Source organism: Sorex fumeus, unplaced genomic scaffold, assembly GCF_029834395.1.
Source record: "Sorex fumeus unplaced genomic scaffold, SorFum_2.1 ptg000021l, whole genome shotgun sequence".
Classification (NCBI taxonomy): domain Eukaryota; kingdom Metazoa; phylum Chordata; class Mammalia; order Eulipotyphla; family Soricidae; genus Sorex; species Sorex fumeus.
The window spans coordinates 14,374,723-14,381,852 of record NW_026606078.1 but is presented as its reverse complement, the minus strand read 5'-3'; the positions used below and the strand labels follow the sequence as shown (position 1 = coordinate 14,381,852).

The following is a 7,130-nucleotide window of genomic DNA, read 5'->3' as shown; positions in this document are numbered from 1 at the left end:
CTAGGGGTGCTGAACAGAGGGCCAGAGGACATGGTGACTTATCTTTGCATCTCCCAGGAGCTCATCTTCAGGCTTCATGCTGCAACAGTTCTCTTGGCTTGGTCCCTGTTAAGAGTCATCCTTGAATGACTCTGAGGCCGTTGACCACTCATCTGGAAGGTTCATTCCCCAGTCTATGTGTTCACAACACCCCAGCCATCATTTATGATTAGACCACCCGAACCTTTTAGAGATGTGTCTCAAATTTCGTTATTTTCCAAAAGTGGCCATGAGGCATAAACACAGACTCCATGAAAGAATTTTAACGTTATTTCCGGTCATCTTTGACTCATCTTCCTTCTTTAGCCTATTCCGAATTTTTTCTTTTATTTCTAATCCCCATACTGTGCCATTTCTCCCATTTTTTTTTTTGGAGGACGCCAGGGATGGGGCATACTTGACTGTGCTCTGGTCTTACTCCTGGCTCTGCGCTCAAGTTTCACATCTGATGGTTCTCTGAGGACCATAAAGGATCGCAAGAATTGAATTGGGTCCTTCTTGCTTTCAGAGAAAATGCCCTGTCAGCAATACTGTTCCTCTGACTCTACCCCACTCTTCATCAGGCCCATGCAATTTCTCCTCTTATGGGTTTATAACCCTGTACCAAGTTTATCTTTCTTAGAGTCTTGTGTATTCCCCCTTTGTCCTCTCTATAACTCTATAACTTCTCCTGAGCTGCCTCAGGTGTCCCCTTCTGGAGGGTTTCCAGTTCTGCAGGAAAACCCGGGGAGCTGGGGGTGAGGAGTGGTGAACCTGGCTTGTGCTCCCTCTACCCACCTGGAGGGGAGGCGCTGATTAGGTGATGGACAGTGCAAGGAGCTGCTGCAGGTGTTCCCCGCAGGTGTACCCCTGTGGAGGGTGTCGAGTTCTGCGGGAAAAGGCACGGGGCTCTTGTTTTATTTTTACTTTATGTTCCAATCTTAATGGTATCACCAGCCACTCAGTCAACCTAGCTAAACCCTAAAGTCTCTTCCACTTTCTCCTGCACAAGTCTCTGCTTTCTGACAAAAGGGAGGACCTCAGAATGCTGACATAAATCTAATACCCAGGGCCGCAGGAGATAGTGTAGTGCTTATGGAACTTGTCTCACATGCACTCAATTTGACTCCCAGCGCCACATGATTGCCAGAGTATCAAAGGCTGTATAACATAGGAGGACCCCAAGCACCATGACTACGTTTTCTGAGAATTGTCTGTAGGGCCCCCACACCTCCTGAGCATTGCTTTACAGACTCTCCCAGCAACCAAAAAATATGTAATGCCCAAGAAACATGTACTTGTCTTAAATAGGGAGCCTCACTTGAGGTGAGGTTCACAAGGAAATATTGCATGAAAACATAAATCAAAGAGCAGGGGAGACAGTGTAAATCATGTGAGTACAGATCATATATTTGGTGAAATGTGTTAAGATTCAGATGCCCTAGTCTTCGCACCAGGGATATTTCTTCAAAAATGCCCCAATATACTGGAAAGGTTCTAGAACATTAGATGACTGAAACTCAATTATGAGCAACTTTGTAACTGTGTATCTCTTAGTGATTCTAATCGTTAAAGTAAATTTTAAATATACCCATCAAAGTAACCTTTTTACCACTAAATGGGAAAGATACTTTCTAATACTTATCCTCACCAAAAGCTCAACAGAGTGTGACACTTTCCATGAGATGTCCTCCCTTGCATTTTTCTCATGATACTTATTAGTACTTCACTCTTCTGTTTCTTCCCTTTTCTCATGCCAAATCTTCCCATCTCCATTGCAAGCTCCTGAAACATTATCCATTCAACATTGATGCACTTTGCCACTGCTCCTCTTGGCGTCTTGTCCACGAACTGATTCTAAAACATAACATAGCTGCAATTACAGTATTCATGCCAAAGACAGTCATTGATATATCTTTGGGTTTAGCTTTCTACAAGCTATTGGCACACAGGTGAGTAACATTTTTTTCCTACAGAGAACACAAAAATAGTTATGCTGGGTTTTAAAGTTCCATCAGTATTTTTAATGTTTTATTGAATATCTGTGATATAGACCATTACAAATCTATTCATAATTTGCTTCCAGTCATACAACGATCCAACTTCCATCCTTCCTCTAGTGTACATTTCCCAAAACCAATATTCCTGATTCCCTAAAACCATCCCCCAACAAACTACCCCCAAGCTCAGCCTGTCTCTATGGCAGGATCTTTAATTCTTTCCCTTTGTCTCCTTTTTATTTTGTGCATTAAGGGTCTCATACAGGTACAAAGAGGTCATCATGTTTGTTCAAGGAATTTAGCATTTTTATCAGGAAGCTAAGGTTGGAGTAGCTTTGAGGTATGGAAATGACTGCTGAGGCTTCCATAAGTACAGGGCAGTGGGTGTGGGATGCCCATCCTGCCCAGAGAAAGCCTGGAGATTTCAGTCACAAAACACACATATCTGATTTTTCAGCTGTTATGTTTCAGTGAGAGCCATCCTGAGACGGTGGAAACCAGAGGAGGGCATGGTGGAGATTTTGTATTGTGGGAGAAAGTGGCTGCACTGGGTTCTGGTTGGGTGGGCACCAAACTAACATGCCTCCCTCCGATTTACCCTAGTGTCTTCAGCCTTTTGCCGTTCCAAGGTTAACTGTGGCTGTTGATATCTTCCAGATTTGTCTATAGGTCTCTGAAACAAGATCAATGCATTAGCTTGTATACCTGAGCCAGGGGTGGTTTGTTAACATGGCTCCCACATATCTTTCGGGAGTTTAATTTCTCAGGAAACGTAGTCCTGAGTTGTTGGGAGCCAGCCAGAGGCACAGTGGCCATTTAGGTTATCAGGAAGCATGAACACACCATCAGACTGTTGATGCACTCACCTGAGGGTACAGGTTGACTTCTTGCAGACACTGCACAACCAGACTAACAAATATTCATTGACTGAATGAAAGAATAATCAACATTTTCAAAATGTGTCTCTTTATTGCATTTTGGAAGGGTAACTTCTAACATGAAAACAATCTTCATGGTATAATCAAGACCTACGATTTATTCTTAATATATTTAATAAAAGCTACACATTTTGGAAATTTATACAAAGAAATTCTTTTAAATTATCTGTCTTCATAATTTACTTGTAAATTACTAAGATATCACTGTTTCTTCCACCGTTCTTAGCATAGAAATTTACAGACAGAATGTGCTAAGTAAAAATTCATTTTGGCACTTCTGTTCAATGTAGTACTGGAAGTACTTGGAAGAGAAAATAGATAAGAAAAAGATATTAATGGTTTTTCATGTATAAAAGGTAGAAATAATCTCTCACTATTCACAGAAGATATCATACAATATTTAGAGAATACTAAAATCTCTACGAAAAAACTCTTAGAGGCAATAGACTTTTATAGTAAAATCGCAGGCTATAAACTCAATATCGAAAATTCTATGGCTTTTTTATATGCAAATAATGAGAGAGAAGAAAGTGACATGAAAAAGCAATCCCATTCATAATCGTGCCTCAGAAAATCAAGAATCTTGGAATCAGCCTAATTAAGGAGGTAAAGTACCTATACAATAGGAAATTAAAAAGGACACGAGGAAACGGAAACATATATACTGCTTATGGAATGGGAGAATTATCATTGTCAAAATGGCAATTCTCCAAGAACTATTGTAAAAATTCAACTTGATCCCTATAAGGATACCCATGACATTCTTCAAAGAAATTGATCAAGCACTCCTGAAATTCACATGGAACAACAAACGCACACGAATAGCTAAAGCAATTCTTGGGGAAAAGACAATGGTGGCATCACCTTCCCCAACCTCAAACTCTACTACAAACGACAATAATGAGAACAGCATGGGACTGAAACAAAGGCTCAGCTGCAGACCAATGGAAAAGGATTGAATATCCTGACACACACCCTCAAATATATAATCATCTAATCTTTGATAAGGGAGCAAGAAATGTGAAGTGTTTCAAGAGAGTCCTTTTAAACAAACGGTGCAGAAAAAACTGGACAGCTGCATACAAAAAAAATGGCTCAGACCTCTACCTAACACCATGCACAAAAGTCAGATAAAAATAGGTCAAAGTCCTCAACATCACACCAGAATCCCTCAGGTACAGTGATGACAAGTTTGGCAAATCCCTCCACGACATTGAAGCTAAAGGTATCTTCAAATATAACACGCCACTTGCCAAGCAACTGAAAACAGAGATAAACAAAGGGAACTATCTTAAATTAAGCAGCTTCTGTACCTCAAAAGAAACAGTGACCAGAAACAAAGACTCCACAATGCGGGCAAGATACTCGCAGAAACCTACCAGGTTCTCTGAGAGTGAGAACTGGACAATCAGAGTTGCTGTCTTCTAAATAAGACCCAGTCTCTGGATGTTGGCTATTGATGGCATTACATGGATCCAGGGGTAGTTCGTGGTTGTAACACTTAATTACTAGAAGATGGGGGATTTGGAAGGAGGGGGCACAGTCTTGATCTGAGCAGCCATGGAGATCTCATGCCCTGGTCCCGCACATTTGGGTTCCTCTTCCAGTTCCTTCATGCATGAGGCTCCTTCAAGCTTGGGAGGAGTGGTCTTAAGCTTACCTATGGCTGGTTTCAGAAGTCTTCAGCTGCCGGGGCTCTGCTCAGGGCGGTGAGGGAATCTCACCCCGCCATCCCCAAGGGGCCCCAGTGAGGAAAGCCTGGTGCGAGGTCAGGAGACTGTTGTTTTAGACATATCTGGAATTAATTTTAGATCGAAAAGTACACATCATTGAAAATACTTATGTGCTTAGTAATAAATTACTACAAACTTTTTCAATCACGTCAGAGACCCCACTCTGCTCAGAGAACTAGATTTTTAATTACAGATCCGTTTTGCCCATGTGTCACTAATGAGAATCACTATCAGTAGATATGAAACTCACTATACACAAAGATGCACACAGGCTACTTTGAGTCATCTATATTGTTAATATGAGTTGGCCATTAAACATCACTGAGACCCTTTGTTCTGTCCTTTACAGGAGCCACATGAGCCTCACCTTCCATTCAAGTTGAACTTGTAATAAGGTGGAATGAAATCATCAATATGCTTCTCACCTCATCCTTCAGGAGAAAAATCCTACATACATTCAAGGTGGTAAAAGTGCAGACAACACCATCCAACTTTTCCTGGATATGTACGCGGGACTGAGGTGGTAAAGGTAAGGTAAAGGTAAAGGCCCTCCCGTTGATCGTCGATTTGCTCAAGCGGGCCCAGTAACGTCTCCATTGGAGACTTTGTTGTTACTGTGTCTGGCATATCGAATACTCTCGGTAGCTTGCCGGGCTCTCCGAGAGGGGCGGAGGAATCGAACTCGGGTCGGCCATGTTGGCCGCTTGTAAGGCGAACGCCCTACCCGCTGTGCTATCGCTCCAGCCGGGACTGAGGTGAGAACAGCAAAAGGCTCTAGTTTAATGGTCTTAATTAAGGTTTCAGGGAACGACATTAAACAAACTCATATCCCATCTTCCAAAAGAATTATTTTGTAAAACTGATGCCTAGGGTATGGTAAAAGATAATATGGCAAAAACCATATTTTTCTTTCTGGGACATTAAATTTCTAAATCTATTTATGCATGCTGGTTTGAAATACATTACTTGATTAGGAATCATTGTCTGCCATAGGAGTGAGGAAGGACAACACTTAAAGTAATAAGAAGAGAAAAATATGGAAAAATTAACTCCTACTAAGTTTAACACATATACTAAAATTGAAATGATAAAATGATGAGCATGGTCCTTGCACAGAGATGATATGCAAACTTGTAAAGCATTCCATATTTTTGTTGCAAGAAGAATGAACAGGTCTACTTTAAGCTAAGACAATTCCGGCAAGTACAAAAATTCTACTTAAAGAGAGCACAAATCCCCATCACAACAATCTCTCTCAATGTCAATGGACTAAATGTGCCAATTCAGAGGCACAGAATGGGAAGATGAATTAGAAAACTGAAACCAACATTCTGCTGCCTGCAAGAAACACGTCTGAACAATCAAAGCACCCATGGGCTAAAAGTAAAAGTCTGGGAAACAAGTTTTCAAGAAAATATCACCTCCACAAAGCTGGAGTGGCCATCCTAGTATCAGAACACATGGACTTCAGGCTAAAGGTTATCAGAGACAGTGAAGGTCATTTCTTAGTGGTCATGGGAAATGTACATCAGAAAGAACTCACCCTCCTTAATGTATATGATCCTAATGACAGACCAGCAAAACACTTAAAAACAACTTCTAATTGACTTATAGAAAAACATTGATAGCAACACAATACTAGAAGGAGATTTCAACACTTCATTGTCACTTCTCCATAGATCAAACAGACTGAAGCTCAGCAAGGAAATATTTTCTTTAAGGGAAGTAATGAACAACCATTGGCTTAGAGAAGATATAAAAGAGGAAATAAAAAGTTTGCAGAAACAAATGAGAATGAGGACACGAGCTACCAGAACTTGTGGGACACAGCAAAAGCAGTGTTACGAGGAACGATTATAGATCTGCCAGAATTCATCAGGAAGAAAGAAAGGGCCTACAAGAATAAATTATAGCTCAAGATTTTGAAAAATGACCAACAAAAGTAGTCCAAACTAGGCTGGAGGAAGGAAATAATAAAACTTGTACCAGACATCAATGAACTAGAATCCCAAAACACAATCCAAAAGACCAATAAAAGCAAAAGCTGGTTCTTTGAGAAAATAAATAAGATCAATAAACCATGAGAAGCCTCTCAAAGAAACAAAGAGAAAGAATTCTAATAAATCGAATCAGAAATGCAAAGGGGGTTATCCTAATAGAAAGTACAGAAATCCATAGGATCATCAGAGATTATTTTGAGAATCTTTGCAGCAGGAAATGAGAGAATCATGAAAAAATTGATAACTTATTGGATTCCAATTACCTCCCAAGGCTGAACCAAGAAGATTTGGAATACTTGAACCTATCACTACCAAGGAAATTGAAATGATGGTCAAAAGTATCCCTGCAAACAGAATCCATGACCAGATGGATTCAATAGTGAACTATTTCAAACCTTTAAAGAGGAACTGCTTCCAACATTTTTAAGATTTTCCAGGAAA

At 40.4% G+C, this 7,130-nt stretch overlaps 1 pseudogene; it reads left to right on the top strand.

Annotated features, from left to right (window-relative positions):
• Positions 1-5,748: 5,748 nt before the first annotated feature.
• On the top strand, positions 5,749-5,842 carry LOC130023024 (uncharacterized; annotated as a pseudogene).
• Positions 5,843-7,130: the final 1,288 nt, after the last annotated feature.